General features: G+C 38.9%; 1 protein-coding gene across 2 annotated transcripts in view; it reads left to right on the top strand.

Moving 5' to 3' along the window:
* Nucleotides 1–19,722, top strand: part of ARB2A (ARB2 cotranscriptional regulator A) — a 290,622-nt gene that overhangs the window by 107,536 nt on the left and 163,364 nt on the right. The window lies entirely within an intron of this gene.

Raw genomic sequence — 19,722 nt, 5'->3', positions numbered from 1 at the left:
TAAAACTAATTAGTTAAAAATAAATACTAGGGTTGTGTTTTTTTTTCCCCTCAATCATGCATATATGTGCTTGTTCTATGCAATTTGAATTACAATTTAAAAGACTGAAATACATGAAGAATTTACCTACTCTGAGTTTTTTCAGGCAGTTTTTTACACTCTATCATATGCTATTATTAGATGAGCATTTTCAGGTGCATGTGGTAAATTTAGACACCAAATCCATATCAAGGTATGAATTAAATGAAAATTAGATTAGATTTGCATTAAATGAAAATACATTGTTTTCTTATGATTACACTGTGAAATCTCACAAACTCCAAAAAAAGAATTCCGTCTTTTACAGGAAAGCCATTTTTATGTATATGTCTGAAAAATATGTGCAGATGTCACATATTGGGCAGATGGATTGGGAAATACCAGGTGGGGTTTGTATTTTCAGCCCGATAGTATGTGTTTCACAAAGCTAATATGAAGATTATGTTTAACAAAAAAGAAAATGCTCTTGCATACAGGCACTATCTAAATAAACTGTTGTTAAATTGCACTTTAAAATCCTTGCTATGGGGGAATCCACTTGTTTCGACTCACAGATGGAATCATAGAATCCTAGAATCAGCTAGGCTGGAAAAGAACTTTAAGATCACTAAGTCCATCCATTACCCCTGGACTGCCAAGGCCACCACTAAGCCATGTCACTAAGGGACTTGTCTGCATGGTTTGTGAACACTTTCAAGGACAGCAACTCCACCACGGCCCTGGGCAGCCTGTTCCAATGCCTGAACACCCTCTCTGTGAAGAAATTGTTCCTAATCCCCAGCCTAAACCTCCCCTGGTGCAGCTTGAGGCCGTTTCCTCTTGTCCTGTCACTTGTTACTTGGGAGAACAGACCAGACACCTCCTGGCTACATTCTCCTGTCAGGCAGTTGTAGAGAGCAATAAGGTCCCCCCCGACCCTTCTCTTTTTCAGGCTAAACCCTCCAGTTCCCTCAGCCGTTCCTCATCACACTTCTGCTCCATTGCCCTTCCCCAGCTCCACTGCACTTTTCTGGACCCACTCCAGCACCTCAGTATAGCTCTGTTTTAGCCCCTATGTCTACTTTCTGAAAATGCCTAAAAGCAGAACATCTCTCTAGAGCATTTCTTAACAGTATTATCTTTACATGTCTAACTTCAGTTTCAGGACTTGGACCTCGGTTTAGCAAAGCAGCTATATATGTATGTAAAAACACATTGCAAGCCCTTGCAGCATGGTCTGATAGATGTTCAGAAGATAGGGGACCTGCTCATGCCTCTCTCCATGTCCCACAGGGTGATTTGGTGGCAGACTACAGTACCCTCCTGTTACAGAGGGAGAACTACCGTTTCTCCTTGTAAAACCCGTTTGATACCTAATGATGAAAGCCACTGTTTAAAACACCCATTATTATGCAGGTGATGCTTTAACATGATTTTGTACTAATGGAAAATTAAGATCATGCTTCAGTTTTATCGCACACTTGCATGTCTTGCAGAAGTATGGCCTAAATATCTCAGCCACTTTTAATTCAGTTTGGCTGAGACTTGTGCTTTGTTTCAATATGCTTAAATTTCAGCATATGTTCAGCTGAATGAGAGCTTTGGTGTACAGATGACAAGTCTAGATGTTACCATTTGCATCATTCCTTCTTCATTTAAAAAAAATCAAAACATGCATTACAGGTGCAGAGTTTTGATTGACATTGAGGTGGGAATTGGGGTTTGGGGCCCTCGGCTTTCTCATTTGGTGTGCATGGTTCTTTTGTTTGGGCTCTGAAAGTTAAGGATTTATGCTGTGTTCTGGGATTTTTTATTTTTTTTTTTAAACAAATGGTACTGAGATTATTTGTGCTCTTCTCCTATCTTTGTATAATATTAGAAATCTTACTGTACAGTTCGAACCTTGAGCTGTTAAAAAAGGAACCTTCCTAAAAGGTTAAAGAGCCTGTAGCTGAATCTCCTAGATTTGTTTTCTGCATCATTCTTTTCATACTAATATGCTGTAGTTCCATTTGAATAATAAACTGACATTCATGTAACAAAACAGGATGGAAATTCAGAGGTTGGTATTTTGCAATAGCAGCAGTAGAATGTGGAGACACTGCAATCTGTCCTTTCCCCTGTTCACTCTGTTATGTGTTGGCTCTGCAGCTGATATGGCCCTGCTCCAGCTTTTTCTTTTGCAGCTGATAAGGGTCTCTGAACAATGAATTATTTTAGCACTGTACTTTGCCATGTGAGCTATGTTACCTGGGTAAAATGCGGCGAATTGTAGAAAAAAGATAATTCCATATTCTGTGGCCAGTTGGAAATAATTTCCTTGCATTTGTGAGTCTTAGTTTTGTATCATTTTGATGTGTCTTTTGTATTCTGTCTGAAATAGTTGCTACTACATTTAAGGTTTATATCACATAGTCGATAAGCTTTGCTGACATGGGCTTACTTTTAATAACATCTTTGCTTTATTAAAGAGATATGTGTCTTTTTACATGAAAAATTAATCTCTTTTAAGAGATAAAAATGGTGGGATTTCTGACTAGACAAGCAGCAAATAAAACAGTTTTTATCTTATGTCACTTCTTAACTACACATTAAGGTTTATCACAGACTACAATAATAACGTAGCTGTAGGGATTTTCCATAAGTTTTATTAGAATTTGAAACATGTCTATTTTTGCAAAGATGTAGGCCTGTCAGGCCCAAATTCATAACTGAGAATGTATATGTTTTGTAAATAAGTAAGAGACAATACATTTGGCTAAATATATCTAGCCACATAATTTTTCTGTGTGTGTAACACAGACTTGTGTGTTAGAATTCCTGTTCTGTCATTGAAGGTATGATTTTTCACAAGTGCCAAGATCAAGTCTTCTAACTCACCATTGGGTTGAATGTTGGGTAACAGAAAAGAGAAGGAAAGAGGAGAAAGCACTTGACAATATCTCAACTGCAGAAAACATTTATAGCTGGACATAATTGCAAAAAAGGTTGTATTCCTGTACTTTTCCAAGGCAATTTCTATTCTAACTCACCAAATTCTCCGTTTTAACTTGGAACTAAGTGGCACTTTTGCCATGGGATTTTTTCATGGCATCAAGAAAAATCTAGGAAATAAAGAAGGACACATGGTAGCCAAAATAGATGTAGAAATGGCAAGGGTTACCATTTTCATCGCTTTCAGATGAGTGTTTGCTGGGTGATCGTGTATACAACATAATGACATCCCCGGGGAAGTGGTTGCCTTAGTTGGGCTTTGAGGACTAGGGATTACAAAGGCTCATTTCTGATACAAATAAAAGAGTAACTACAGATATTTGCATAAAAAGTAAAAATTAACTGCCCTCAGCTGAAGTATAGAATGTTGTTGTCCCTCCAGGTGAATTGCTTTAGAAAAGCCTAAGTACAACAAAAGCAAGCAGCTTTCGTCCTCCTCAGGAATGGCTGCCACACATGCTTCATCAAGAGCTTTGATGTGAAAAAAGGCCTTCAAAGGCACCTTGACCCATTTATTTGATGTAGTATAATGTTCATTATTGGTTGTTACACTATGTAAATCTACTTTTTGCCCCTAATCCTTCTGTCTTACATATTCCTCTTGAAAGACACTTATCATGAGAGCCCTTTACAAGAGAAATGGCCTTGTTGTTTTGTTTAGACTCATAAAACAAATTGCCATCATAATTCAGGGGAAGAAGTTTTTCAAAGAAAAAGCCAGTTGTATTTTAGACCTAAACTCGACATCTCTTTTGGCCTATTCGGATTACCATGTTTGACTCCACCAATCCGTATCATCAGCTATTTTTTTGGTGTTGACTTATGGATATTTCTAACTTATGAAAGTACGTGAAATATCTGAAGAGTTGCAGTAGCGTCCTGGTAATGTAGGTTAGCACCCTTCAACACTGCCACATCACTGGGAATATTCACAAAACTGAGGATTCTAACAGTAGTGTGTGTACTAATGAAAGGAATATTTGTCTGTTGTTTGTTTGTGTGGACTCTATTCCTTTTCCTCTCTGCTTGAATTCCTTATGAGCAAGAAATAATCTCTAACAGCATTTCAGATGAGAGGGCTCATAGGAACTTTGATCAGCTCCTGCCTGCCAAAAGATAGGCTTTACCACCTCAGTTGTTGACAAGGGCTTGAACCCAGTATCAGTGGTGTATATGTGTCTGCAGCTGCTAGGTAAATGTTGTGCATGTATGTGACATCATTTGTCAGACTCTGTGTGTGGCTTGATAGCTGATGTCTTCAGTACTCTTCTTCCAAGCATTCCGTCAAAACACTGATAGATCTTGTGAGTTCCTGGAGGTTTTGGGAATGGTAGCTAAGCACAGAAAACATATGAAAGCATTTTCCCTTTTGACACTTGGCAGCCTAAGTTCATGTCTAAGATGAGCTCAGAGTTTTATCTGAATCAGTTAATTATCTTACTGGTATTCTTTCTAAAGCTACTTTCATTACTGACCTTGTTTGGGGAGTCATGCACTGTTACCTAGGAAGGAGCCAACCCTTTATACCCACCCCAGCTCTCTGAGAGTGTAGTTTGATTATTGAAAAGCCAAGTTGCCTAGTGAAAGAGTCTTTAAATGAATTGTGCAGTGGGTTCTGCATTGTATCTCCATCTGTTATCAGTTAGAAGGTGAACTTTTCCATCCAAACATTAAGGCATATTCCAATATGCATTGTCTTTGGCTTGCTTCAGAAACATGCCAGAATGTGAAGCCTGCGAAGCATGAAGAAAAGCAAGCTGCAGAGTTTTATAAAATGTTGTGCCTGTGATAGGAGGGCTGATTCTGATGCCAAGCTCTGGCTAGCAAGTAATTGTTTGAATAGTACAGGTGTTGCCCAGAGGCGCTTGCCCATTACGATGTAATTTCTGCTAATCTGTACACAAAGTAGACAGGTTGCATGCTGCAGCTGTGAGTCCTCAAAACGTTACAAGGACCAGCCCTTCTACCGTGCCTTCCCAAAGTGCTGTTAAACTGTGAAGGAGCTAGGAGAGGGATCTCTCCTTTCCTACCATTACAGGGTAGAGGACAAGGGGGCCTAAAGTATCTGTGTAGCAGTGATATATGACACCATTCAGAGCGTACTGGTCCTGCGCTATGTGCAGACATACAATATTTGCTGAATTTTTTGTCCTTTCTGAGCTGCTTTGGCAGGCCTCACTGAAAAAGCTTCACAGTTCGCATAGGAAATTGCCCCTTCTATTTATCCTGTTTTTCTTACCCCCCTCCTGCAGATTCATTGAAAACTGCTGCCCTGCCTGTCCTCCAAACTCATTTCATTGCTGTTTTTTGAGAAATGATTTTCCCAAGCCTGTCTGCTCATTTTATAATCAGTGTCCTGAAGTTGCTGTTCTTGATTAGTTTAAATAAGCAATTTTTTATAGCTTAACCATTACAAAGCATTTACAAGAGTTCAGGATGTGAATATGTTTTTCCATTAATTTCTGGACTGGTAAAATGAAGCAAAACAATAGAAAAAATGCTAGATATGTATCTAGAACTTAATTTACTGTATTGACAAAATATTTTTTCTCTTGCAGCATCCTAAATAGTAATTTAATTTTTTGTGTGTTGTCACTTGATTGGTCTATAGAAGAGAAAGATGAGACCCATAACCTGCATCAAAGGGTTTCCAGCCAAAGCTTCATAGAATCATAGAGTCATAACTAGGATTGGAAAGTACCTTAAGATCATCTAGTTCCAACCCCCCTGCCGTGAGCAGGGACACCTCACACTAAACCATGTCACCCAAGGCTCTGTCCAAGCTGGCCTTGAGCACTGCCAGGGATGGAGGATGCACAACTTCCCTGGGCAACCTATTCCAGTGCCTCACCACCCTCACAGTAAATAACTTCTTCTTTATATCCAATCTAAACTTCCCTGTTCAAGTTTTAACCCATTGCCCCTTGTCCTGTCACTACAGTCCCTAGTGAAGAGTCCCTCTCCAGCATCCTCACAGGCCCCCTTCAGATACTGGAAGGCTCCACGCAGCCTTCTCTTCTCCAGGCTGAACAGTCCCAACTTTCTCAGCCTATCTTCATATGGGAGGTGCTCCAGTCCCCTGATCATCCTCGTGGCACTCCTCTGGACTTGTTCCAACAGTTCCATGTCCTTTTTATGTTGAGGACATCAGAACTCCATACAATACTCCAAGGGAGGTCTCACGAGAGCAGAGTAGAATTGTCCTTTTGATGCAGCCCAGGATATGGTTGGCTTTCTGGGCTGCGAGCGCACACTGTCAGCTCATGTTCATTTTCTCCTTGACCAACATTGACCCCAAGTCCTTCTCCACAAGGCTGCTCTGAATCTCCTCTCTGCACAGCCTGGAGCTGTGCCTGGGATTGCTTCGACCCAGGTGTAGGACCTTGCACTTAGCATAGTTAAACTTCATGAGGTTGGCATCAGCCCACCTCACAAGCGTGTCAAGGTCCCTCTGGATGGCATTCCTTCCCTCCAGCGTATCAACCGAACCACAGAGCTTGGTGTCATCGGCAAACTTGCTGAGGGCGCACTCAATCCCACTGTCCATGTCAGCGACGAAGATGTTGAACAAGACTGGTCCCAACACCAAACCCTGAGGGACATCACTCGTTAGTGGTCTCCAGCTGGACACTGAGCCACTGACCACAGCTCTTTGCTTGCGGCCATCCAGCCAGTTCTTAATCCACCAAGTGGTCCATTCATTAAATTGATGTCTCTCCAATTTAGAGACAAGGATGTCGTGTGGGACAGTGTCCAACGGTTTGCACAGGTCCAGGCAGATGACATCAACTGCTCTACCCCTGTCCATCAGTTCTGCAGCCCCATCATAGAAGGCCACCAAATTGGTCAGGCAGGATTTCCCCTTAGTGAAGCCATGCTGGCTGTCACCAAGCACCTTGTTGTTTTTCATGTGCCTTAGCATGTCTTCCAAGAGATCTGCTCCAAGATTTTGCCAGGTACAGAGGTGAGACTGACTGGTCTGTAATTCCCCGGGTCATCCATTTTCCCCTTCTTGAAAATGGGGGTTATATTTCCCTTTTTCCAGTCATTGGGAACTTCACCTGACTGCCATGATTTTTCAAATATGATGGCCAGTGGCTTAGCAACTTCATTTGCCAGCTCCTTCAGGACCTGTGGATGGATTTCATCAAGTCCCATGGACTTGTGCATGTTCAGGTTCTTAAGATGGTCTTGAACCAGATTCTCTCCTACAGTGGGCCCTAAGCTCTTCATCCTCACAGTCCCTGCATCCACCTTCCAAGACTTGGGTGGTGCGGTCAGAGCATTTGCCAGTGAAGACCAAGGCAAAGAAGTCATTCAGAACCTCAGCCCCTAGGTTTCATAGGAGCCATCCCACCATGTTTCCATGATGCCTATTATATCATACCTTCATAAAGCAAAAAGATAAATATCACTTATTCTCCTTTCACAGCTACAGATACTGAAACACAACAGGCTTGTGACTTGTCTGAAATACATATACTAACTCAGCAGCATAGCTGGTTTGAAGTTTAAGAGTTTGACTTTCATAGTTCTGTGCATAAGCCATTTGACCATGCTTGTTTTCCTGTATCTTTTGGTAGGCAGTATTTTTAACCGGTCTATTTCAAAACTACTTACCAGTAGCTCATGCATCCTAACACTGTTCCTGAAGCAGCTGATTATATTAACTGCACTTAGAGCGTTTGTAATAAAGAAAACCTGCTGTTTTCTGACACATTCACTTTAAATTGTGATCTGGCTATGGGTAAAACTGTGTGAAATACAATGTGAATACAATGTTCAAATAGAAGTGTATTCTGCAATTGTATTATACTTTAAAATAAGTATCAAATATTGATTTTGCTTATTTTTTTAATTATGAGAGTCACATTTTAGCCTCTAATTTCACCATTCAGCTGGTTTGCTGGGTTGTTGAAGGGGGCTGCCCAAATGCCTGGATTCTTTCTTCACTGCCTTTGCCTGGTAGAATTGTGCTTTGCTCTTTAACTTCTGTACAGCAGTATGCCTTGCTGCCAAACTGAAGCGATCTGAAAAATTTAGTTATATATCACACTTATTTTTCTTCTAAGTGACATGATTGGCCCCACTAATTGTGTGACTAACCTCATAATATTCAGTCTCTTTTCCCCAGGAAACATGACTCTGTTCTTCTCCATTTAATTTGATGCCAGACCATGTGGTGTTTCTTTCAAGTTCTTTATCTCAGTGTTGTAGTGTGGGGGACCTCTCTAGATTATTTCAATCTCTCTTCATATGTAAAGATAATGGTAGCATCCACAATGGGAAACAGTAACTGTAAGAAAGCACACAGCTTGGTGTTCCCTCTTTTTTTTTATTCTCACAACTTCAACCATGGTCTTTCCTCTGAAAGAGTGAAAACTGTGGAGCTTATCAAAATAACTTACCTCCCTGACTATTGATTGTCTCCTTTAATAGCCCGTTAGAATTAGGTGAAGAAAATACTTTTTAGATCTTTTGGTCTGCCCCCCTGCTAGTTCAGCATTGTTCCCTTCATTATGCCACTGAGTATTTCTTCTAGTTTGTTGAGAAATTATTCTACGGTTTCACTGTCAGGAAGATTTTCCTTATAGGCAGCATGCATTTTCCCCTTTTTTTTTTTTTTTTTTTTTTTTTACTATTCGTAGTTATATTTCCCTGTCATTCCGGTTCTCCTCTTTCTTACCATGTACTTAGACATTTCAAGCAGTCCTGTATGACTACCTCTTGGCGAAGCTAACAGTTTTTTGGTGATTCAGCATTTAATTATTTTTGTGTGTTTCTCTTTTAATTATCTCTTACTTCAGTATCTTGGTACTGAAAGTGATAGGGAAGATTACAGAACTGAATATGAAAGACTTCTCTTACCTGTGATTTCCTAAGCTTTTTTTTCTCACTTCTACCCTTGTTATTCTGCAAAGCTACTCTATTATTCTGCAAACTTGATATAAGTTTAGCAACCGATAACAATCTCAAGGTCACTTACTGGCTTCTAAATTTGTTGCTCTCTTATATGTATGATCTTTGAACTATTTTCCCTGTTTTATTCAGTGTCATTTTCATGATCCTAATCTAATGGTTTTTGTATTTTTCTGCATAGAGGTCCGAATCTGAAAGCCCTGTTGGTTCTTTTGTAGTATTTCTCTTGTCTATTTACATCTATGGCCAGTTAAGGATTGTGTTAACATAATCATTAGCCTCTTCTAGTTAATAATGACATTAAAACAGGACTATGCCAACAAATTTATTTTTAGCAGTATGGTATTATAAGATGTTGTCTGTACTGAAATTCAGATGAGTTCTTTGTCCTGCATTTTTATTATTGATTTGTTTATTATTTTTCATAGATCTGCCTTATGTTTTATTCATGATTCTAGTGTCCCATGTACTTCCCCCCCCCCCAACTTGAAGATGTGGGGTCATGCTGAAAATGGTTCACCACAGAGTTGCGAATGGTTCATTACTTTGGTGGTGATGGAACACCTGAGCTAGTCAGGAACAGAGCTTTTCTAACCTCATCTGGTCAAAGCTCAGTCCCCATTCAGAACACCAGTTCCCAAGCAAGTAGAGTCCATCCTTCACAAGGGGTTATCTTCCAGTAAATACTTGCCAGCAGTTAAAGATCTTCAAAATGAATTATACCTGTGTTAAAAGGACTTTCCTGACATCTTTTCATGTCACTCATCCTTGGTGTTGCTATTCTCAGATTATAAATTTTCTTGCGCATGAAGTATTCTTTGATATTTTTGTATATGATTAATCAGAAATTCAAAGCATGTGGTAATACACATTTTCATGGCTAATTATTATTATATGTCTCTTTCTGCTACCTAACTCAGTTCAGAATAGCAGAAAGGAAAAATGCAAATCTTTTAAAATAAGGTATGGAGAAGTTTAAATACTATTAGCAAAAGCCTCTATTTGCATGCTTTATTTTTGTAATATATGTTGGCTTGTAAAATTAATTCAAGCGGGAGTTAATTCAGTTTTTTACCTTAAAAATTAGCTCCAACTTTGTCACTTCTGTAAGTTAGTGACTGTCTTTAAGTGCTGAAACACTGACAACATGATTGCAATTTAGTGGAGTAACAGAAAAGAATAAATTATTTGGGTTTATTCCGTTGATTATGTGGCAGCAGGTTAAGAGATTTCTATAAAAACTCTTTAGTTGATTTCTCTTTAAATTAAAACCTCAAGGTGCTTCATTTAGCTGACTGATGTTGTAAACAGACGTCCAATGACCTGTCAGCGTTCTTCTGCAGTGCCATTATGCATAAATAATTATTACTGCTTTTACTGTTACCCAACCTGCTGACTGTACTTGGTGCCAAAATATATATCAGAAGCTACCATTTGCAAGTTTCAGTACACTAATTCAGGCTATTCTTTTATTGTGTAGTAAAATACTACATTGGTTTTTAGAGGCTTTGACCTATGGCATGCAGGTAAAGCTGGTACTTTACTGTTGATTCAGGGTGGGGGCTGTGTTTAAAAATGCTGATTATGGTATGTTGGGTCTGGTTTTGAGTGGTGTAGTGTGTTCAAAAATCCTTTTAAAGTCACTAGAAGTTGTTTACTTCATAAAGAGAATTAAATCCAGGCTGTCCTGAGCCAGGTGTTTCCTTAAAAAAATACAACAGAAATCAGCTATGAATCAGTACGAAAAGACCAGAAATGCATGTTTTCTTATTCCCAGAACTTCGAGAACATGTTCTGCACTGTTTCTCATGTTTATTTCTCTCCTTTTAGAATTCCCCAGGTGTTTGCTGTCTGTTACTCCTTGCTTTTGTCCTTTGTGGTTACTTTATGTCCTCCCACTGTCCTCTTCTGCTTTTCCACATCATTCAGCTTGGGTGATTTTTATTTTCCTATTTGTCTGCTTTCTTCTTTGCTGCAGAGCACTGGGCATCTGGGGGCAAACAGTGTTCAGGTCCTTGATTGTGAGGTTGAGCAATCGCCTTTGTCATTTTCCTTTATTCTGGTGGTTCTCATCGGTTTGTGGAAATCTGTCTGAGACATTAACAGGACAAGGAAGAATGGTGTTAAAGAGGGGAGATTTAGATGAAATCTTAGGAAGAAGTTCTTCCCTGTAAGGGTGGTGAAGTCTTGTTCATGGTTTTGTCCTTTACTGACTTCATTGAATTGCACCTGGCAAGAAGCAGGCATGGCTGTGCTAAAATAAATAGAGATATCTGCAAGTGTCAGAACACAATTTGAAAGAAAATTCTCATTAAAAAAAAAAAAAAAGTCAGTGATACAAAACAGAAAAATAAAGATCCTCTACTATTCTTTGTGATATGAAATATACTATAAGGTTGCCACCAGGGAATTATTAGAACAACTGTATAGCAAACCCAGTAAAGTTACTGTTCATGTTAAGCTAATGTTTATATTCAGCAGAACTGCAATTTCAGTGTCTTTAAGAAGTACACAAAAAATATGTACATTTCAAGTGTAGTTACTACTATGTTAGTTGTTTCTTAAAATTTTTATTTCTTGGTACAGTTAGAATTGCAGTGTAAATGAATGCTGTATTAAACTTATACACGCACCTGAGAACAACATATGCTGCATTTACTGTCTTCTCCCTCATCTCATTTTTCCTTTTCAATTTACTTTTTTATTGCAAGCCAGTACAGTAGAGTCACATAATAAATGTATTATTGAAAGTATTGAAAGTCTTCATTGATGACATAGATGCATGAATGTTTCACACAGCAGAAAATGCAGAAGCTTTCCTGAAGGGATGCAAAAAAAGTGTTTAAATTTTAAGTAGCAAATATAGACAGCTCTCAGAGGGGGGTCAGAGTATTTAAATATTTCTCAAAGTTTTCTGCCTGTTCTCACTTCTCAGGGAAAACTACCCCTTTTCCACATGGCCTGATGATCCTGTCAGTGTTGCCACGAGCTTGCACTTTTTGTAGCAAAAATTGAAACCAGATTTTAACAATACACCGACTTAAAACTGTGAACCTTTACCAAAGAGTAATAGGACATTTAAGTCTTCTGTATGCTTGAGAAAACACTGATGCTAAGACTAGTCAGCTGTTTAGACAGCTGGGGTTTAGCCTCTGTTTTTCTGACTATGAGAAGTAAAACTTCAGGGTAAGCCTGTCTCATGTCACCCACTGGCATGAGTCTGCTACAGGCTAGTATGCTCTGCTTCCACTGAATCACAGAATTGTTTGGGTTGAAAGGGACCTTAAAGTCCATCCAGTTCCAACCCCCTGCCATGGGCAGGGACACCTTCCACTAGACCAGGTTGCTCCAAGCCCCATCCAACCTGGCCTTGAACACTGCCAGGGATGGGGCAGCCACAGCTTCTCTGGGCAACCTGTGCCAGGGCCTCAGCACCATCACAGGGGAAGAACTTCTGCCTAAGAGCTCATCTCAATCTCCACTCTGTCAGGTTAAAGCCATTCCCCTTGTCCTGTCCCTACAGGCCCTTGTTCAAAGCCCCTCTCCAGCTTTCTTGTAGCCCCTTTAGTCACTGGCAGCTGCTGTAAGGTTTCCCCTTAAGGAGCCTTCTCTTCTCCAGGCTGAACAAGCCCAGCTCTCTCAGCCTGTCTCCAGAGCAGAGCTGCTCCAGCCCTTGCAGCATCTCCATGGCCTCCTCTGGACTCACTCCAACAGCTCCACGTCACTCTTGTGGTGTTGCCCCAGAGCTGCCTACAGGACTGCAGAGGGGGTCTTCGCAGTGTACAGCAGAGGAGGAGCATCCCCTCCCTTGACCTACTGCTCACGCTCTGGGGATGTCCTTTGCTGTGCTTGCAGGCAAGAATGCATATGCCTACAGGGGTGGAGGAAAGAATCTCACCTGAGGTATCTCACAGGTCCAAGCCTTCCTTTGTGCAACTGCATGGATGGGGCAGGACCAGTCTCTGTTTTATGAAGCAGTCTGTCTCTACTTTGAAACACAGCCCAGTCTCTGACCCTGAGGGCAAATGACATACTACAACTCTAACACATGCAGATAAATTTTTTGCTCTCTCTGCTCTTCTCCAGCACAAAGGGATGCTGCCTTCTCTATGTTGCCCACTGGGAATGGCCTCGGATCCTGCTACAAAGGCCTGTGCCCTGTTTAGAGGGCATAGGTTGAAAATGAGGCAGGGGATACAGCAATATGCCAGACCTTGAGCTGGCATCCCTTCTCAGCTTAGTGTGCTTACAGCCTCTGAGGCTGTGCCACCACTGGAATAAATGTTTGCTAAAGGCAGAAAAGAACTATGTCATGTTTACACCTATTTTCAAGCCAGGAGCTAAGCTAGCAGTAGTAACAGAGCCTATGAAACCTTTATATACAGAACTGCTCCTGCCTGGGTAAAATAAGTGGTTTTAACTCTATGCTGCAGGAGGTCTGAGAGATGAACAAGCTATTGAAACAGCAGATTTTAAAAAAACCAAAATTTAAACCAGACAAATAATTAAAAGCAATTCATGTTTCATAACTTTGTAATTTATGTTGCTAATGGATAAAAAAATAAAGATGATTTCAGCAGAGGGATTGAGAACATGCAGGATGCAGGCATTTTTTTCCAGCTAGAACAATCTTCCTTTAGGACATTTTGAAAGATGCAATAGATGATTCTGAAGCTAATTTAACTGCATGGATGTGCAGTGCTGTGTTTCTTAGGTGTGATTTGGGGAAAGGAACAGGTAACTTAGGTAGCTATGAGTTAATGAAGCTGCAAACTTAAGTGGCTGATGTAATTTTCACTCTTGTTTTATTTAAAGGGAGACTGCCAGTTTGGACTACAGTCAATTTGCAAAAAGTGTTTTAGATACTTACTGAAAGCACATCACAGTGTGCTTGCCAATTTTAGTGGCTTTGTAGTCATGTTTTCTAATGGATGTGTTTTTCTCCAAATATCAGTGAAAGTATACAGGGAATCTGATCATGCAAACACTTGGATGCTGTATGATTTCTCTGCATATAGTTTTATGTATAAAGTTATGCATTTGCCTACATGCCTGTTACATTGGAACTTGAATATTTATGGAGTCAAAGAAACTGCCTATACATAGCACAGTGTCAAAAACCACAGAGAAAACCTATTAGAAACATGGGGGTGGGGGGAAGAGCGGGACAGACAAGGACAAAACGTTTTTCTGCAGTCTCTTGCAGTTTTAATAACTTTGGATGTTAGTTATAACATGAAAGATAAAAAGGTAGAAATGTGAGTTCTTGTTTAAGCACTAATCAGTAGTTCTAAGATGGACCCTTTTCTGGTACACACAGAATCATTTGAAATCAGTTTTATGAATAGTGAATATAACCATGTTATATTTTTCCCACTGTTTGGAATTTTTTCAGGAAATTAGACTGTTGTAGGTGATAGTTATATTGCCCCATGGGTGCCATGTTAAGGTTGCTACTACAATTCACTTGTCCAGCTATTTCCTGATTTATTTATTTATTTTTTAATTTACTGTACTAAATGTTTAATGCTATTTTGGGAAAGAATTTTGTGGACATTTTTGGCTGGAAAAAGTAAACCAGTAAGAGAAAACCCCATTTTATCATAGTAACTCTCGAGTATCCCTTTCAAGATTGGTCCTCAATATTCAGAAATCCATGCAAGCAGAAAAAAAAGAGATTGTACGTTGTCAGGTCTTGTGGCAGGCAGCTTCTTTCAAGGTAGTACTGCTAAATGATCCTGTAATTGAGATATTCATTCTACCTTCACTGAAAAAATCTTACTCTACAGGAGATGCATTAGAGGAACTCTGCTTCAGCATCTTTGAAATCTGCAAGAAGGAACCCTTTTTCTTTGAAATTTTACTTTTCTCTCATTCACCATACATTATGTGAAGCAATGCTTAACCATGAAAGTGTTGACTGTTAAGCTGATTAGTTCTGAATACATATGCAATGTGCTTTCCCGTATTTACAAACCCTCACAATTTCTCATGGAAAACTGTGTAAACTATATCAACGAGGATTTTTCACTAGGTCAGTACTCAGTCAAATTGAGACTAGTTTTCCCAGAAACTCTCAATAGCATGTTTCTTCAGGGAGAACTATTCTCAAACGAAATGCATGCTTTTTTACAAAACATTATTTACTCTTTTGCAAAGTAATATTTCTTATAATCTGTCTAAACTTTATGAGCTGTTTCTGAGGTTCTTGATTTGGTCTCTTAACTAATGGTGTAATTTTGAAAGGCACGGAGGTACTGTGGGTTTCCTAATGGGAAAGTACATTTTTAAAATCTGATCATATTCAAACTATACTTTGAGCGTAACCTGATGAAAGCACTAGAGCCATCCAACTTTATCACTATTACAGCACTATTTATTTTCATTGTTACATCATCATTGGTATATCATTAAAATTGAATCATGTAGATCATCATCCATCTCCATGTAATTTCTGGATCCTTATGATAATCAGTAATTTCTGGTTGCAGGAAATAAATTAATTGAAACTTGCAATTTTTAGCTCTAAATAAGGAAAACACATTCCCAGTTGCAGAAATTGCACGTTCTTAAGAGTTCCGCTGTTGTCATTGATATATTTAACATCTTCCATTAGAATGCAGCCACGTCTCAGTTCTTTTTAACTGATTAAAATGTCTAATCTGTCATCAGACATTTTGTACTTTGATTTAATTGGTATTGACATCTCCTGTATTTAATGATGATGTGTACCTTTAACTAAAACTCTTAATGCCTTATAAAAATCAGAAATAAGAATCATGTGGCATACCAGTTTTGGATCTTCATAAGATTTTTTTTTTTTTTGGGTGCTAATTTTGCATACCGGAATTAATCTTTCATTATAAAAAAAGCTTCCAGTCTAGGCAACTAAACTTTGCTAGGGCACAGCATATTCTTCCTCCCAGAATCTGGTAACTCTCAGCATGCATAACCTTCCTTCCCAAACAAATTGCAGTGCCTGAACTCCCTGGGAAGTGTTTGCAGATATCTACATGTCGGTTGTAATGATTTATCTCAATCTTTTCTGGAACTGAAATATTTTGAGGTATCGGGAGACTTGCTTCTGTTAACCAAAAACAACAGAGGGTGCTCTTTCATGCTGCATACTAACATGTACATTTCCATAGCACTCTCACCCTTGCATTCTCTTATCTCATTTTTCCTATGCTGCTTGCTTGAATATCTCAATATCAAAAAGTTTTAAGTCAAACGTTACTGCATTAATTCTCATTGAGTTTTATGCCTGTCCTTCCCAAGTGGCACAGTATGATCAGAGTTACCCCTTTCTTTTCTTTCCATACTGAGTTTAAGAATTTCTGCAGGGACAAAAAAAAAAAAAAAAAAAAAAAAAGACAAAAAAAAACCCAGAACAAAATAGTAGAATAGATTAGACAAGCCTTATTCTTTCACAGTACCGTTGGATTCTTTTTGTACCATAAACACTTTTTCCAGTCTACCTATTGGCGGGTGGCCCTTGGAGTTATTGACAGTGAAGTCCAATTAGACCTCCCTACTTGTCTTGTTCATAGTCTCCAAATAGTTACTTAAGAAGTAGGGTTGGGAGATCTGGATTTCGTTCAGACCTCTGTCACACAATTCTTGTAAGAATTTAAGCAATTCTCTGAGCTTCGTTTTTTTTCCATCTGTAGAATAGGAGGAATGATAATTGTGTGCCAGCTGTCTTGTGGTGGGCAGAACATTCAAAAGTTTCTCTGTTCCCATCGTACTCACAGCTCTGTTGAAACACTCTGCTTGCAAAGGTCTGTGAAGAATTTTCCACACTGACTGCTCATCATCCCTGGGAGCCAGCACTGAGGACATGAAACTGTCTTCAGTGCTATCTATGCTTCTCAGGATAGTGCTCACTTGGGAAGGAACATGAAGCAGTGGTGGCGGGGTGTGCCATGCTGAGCTGAGATGCAGAGGAGAGAGGCAAAGAGAAGCAGATTTGGGGAAGCTGTTGGGACAGACAGGGTTACTTCAATATGCAAAATTATTTGCCTCATCCTCTGAAAATCTGTGGTATCCAGCTACCTTGTGTTAGTCACAGTAGCTAACACAAAGACTTCCCTTTCGGTACAACTGGTAATAGAAAGTGCACAAAACAGAATGAAACTACTTTTCTGTTAATTTATTACTGTATTACACAGCATAAGCTATGGCTCGATGTTTTCCTTAGTGCAGTGAAGGTATTTGGGGATCTCAACCTTTATTCTTCCATTACTAGACGTCACTGCAGGTTCTTTGTGAGTTTTGCAGGTAATACGTGTAAATGCCCATTCCCAACCTGAAGTGAATTGCCTTGATGTTCACTGGTTACTTCAGACTCTTCAAAATTCTGGTTTCTCAATGACTATTCCCCTTCTTGGGAAAGCCAGTGGCATTTCTGAATCTCTGAATCAGTTTCCTGAAGTACCTCTAAAACAGTACAAACTTCGGGGAGAGAAAAAGGCATAATAGGCTTTCAGGGTTGTGAAGTGGGTGGTGTTCGGATGTGCAAAGTTTGTGGTTTTATTAAATTTGTGTTTTACACAGTGTGGAACTTTACTTTCCCTGGGGATGGCATTGACTCCTGCTGTTTAATAAAGGAAAATGAGTGCACACTGGAGCTGTTGAAAAAAAACATTAAACATGGTATCTCCAAAAGCCAGCTCATTTGTCAAATATATTTCTTGAAATAATATGAGAAATTCTGCTGTAAAATAATTTAATTTAGAAAACAATATGTACAAATGTTATAAATTTATTTTGTCTTTCCAAATCTTTCTGCTAATGTACATACAATTAACACAAGCAATAAATTTTATTTGCACCTTTGGACTATGTCCAAGGAGACTTTTTCATATTTCTCTTTTGTATGGTTATTATAATTTGCTTGGTTTCTTATTAGAAAAAAAAAAAAAAGGAAGAAAAGTCTTCTACAATCCAGTATTTTAATGCAAAATTGCATCTGCAGAAGTGTACAGCATTCTGTTCAGTTTCCCTTGCACCTGTGGCCTGTCTGTGTAGATGTAATGACAAGACCAAGTCCAATATACTTAAGGCAAAAATACCCACTGGCTTTTTGGCAGGAAGAACTCCAGTAGTTTTTTGTTGCACAACCGCTTTAATTTATCAGTTTCCCACACTGCAAAATGTTGTTTAGAATACACATGCACTTGGAGTTTTAATTCCAGACTTACTTTGAAGCACTGTAGAATTCAGAAGACTATCCCTAGCTGTAAATCCCTGTTACACAGAAATGCTGGCTAGGTTTAGCTTAAAATTGCCTGGTTGGGTGGTTTATTATGTTTTGGTTTGAGGCTTTTTTCCTTTAAATATTGCATAAGAGGGGAATAAAGGAGCATAACACAAAATATTTTAGATCTGTCTACTGTTTTGTTATGGTTGATCACTTAAGCACACAATTTTTGCTTTGTACATCTGTAAAATGGGTGTAGCAGCATGTAAGTTACTCAAATGACAAACAGCGTAATTAAGTACTGTATGTAAAACAAGATGATTTATTAGTATCTGATGCCATTATTTTAGAAATACATGGATCTATTAATCTGTAACTGGAAAATACATTGATCTAAATGAAATGTCATGTATTAAAATGTTAGGCAAAGATAACATTAGTGGCAAACATTTTGTGTCATATTTAAATAGCATGCCAGCTTGTACTTTTGGGATGTGTTTAACGTCTGACGTACACCACTCCCAAATTCTCATCTGGCAGATTTGAGTTACAATTGGTAATTTATATGGCTTGCAGTGCAGGTTCAGTTTTAATAATGCAACTCCAGAAATACTATTCCTCGAAAATTACCACAGAGTAGTTAACAGCACAAATCGTGTATCTTTGCTTATGTGTGGTAGGTGTGGATGAGAAAAATTACTGTAATTTCTGTGATTTACCATAAAAAGTGTATCAAATGTGGTTTCATGGTGTGCAAATTGTGCTAGGGATTAGAGGTTTATTGGAACAGCGCTACTGACAGCAGTGTTACAAAGTCAATTTTTTAGTTTCTATTTATATCAGTGCCACATTGGAAAATTCACATCAGTACAAATATTTATGTCAGTATTTTTCAGTGTGGTCTGAACAGTGTTTAACAATAGTAAGGCCTGAAAAACTAGTAGAAAAGATAGCGTACAGCCCAGCATCTTAATTTCTGTTAAAATGCTTACCATTTTTGCTTATTTTACTCTTCTATTGATATCCACTTGGCAAGCTCGGGAAGAAAAAAAAAAAAATCTCTTACATATCCATGATCAAAAATGAGCGCCTGATGGCCTGAAGGTTGAAATAATTATCTCTGGTGGCCGTGCAGATCTCAATGTCAAAGCTAAGAACCACAGGGCAGCAAAATTAAAGCATGAAAACTGGCATGAGCACAGACAACTGCTTGAGGCTCTTTATTACTGTTTGATACAGCAGTCCTTTGTTGGAAATCTTGTTTTTTTAGGTTCGAAAGCAACTGTGTGTGTCTAATCTCACATTTTCCTTTATCATCAATTCCATTCCTCTGATATTTACAAAACTAAGCAACGTCACATGTGTTTATCCCGATTTTTGAGTTAGTGTGTCTGAGGTTTTCTGCTAATCTGCAGATAGGTGGCACCGTTCATACAGATTGGAAAAGCCGTGCTTTACCCGTTCACACTATTCCATGCTGTAAATTAACCTGTCACTTTATTATTTGACAAGATCTTCATTTTTATTCATCAGGACTTGGGCCAGGATGGGTGCATTTATGGCCATTTGCTTTGCACAGCTCTCAGCTG

The sequence above is a fragment of the Neopsephotus bourkii genome, unplaced genomic scaffold (assembly GCF_033783945.1).
Source record: "Neopsephotus bourkii isolate Nb327-2 ecotype Australia unplaced genomic scaffold, CSIRO-AGI_Nbou_v1 NB_1232, whole genome shotgun sequence".
Taxonomy (NCBI): domain Eukaryota; kingdom Metazoa; phylum Chordata; class Aves; order Psittaciformes; family Psittacidae; genus Neopsephotus; species Neopsephotus bourkii.
This window is presented reverse-complemented; position numbering and strand designations above follow the sequence as displayed.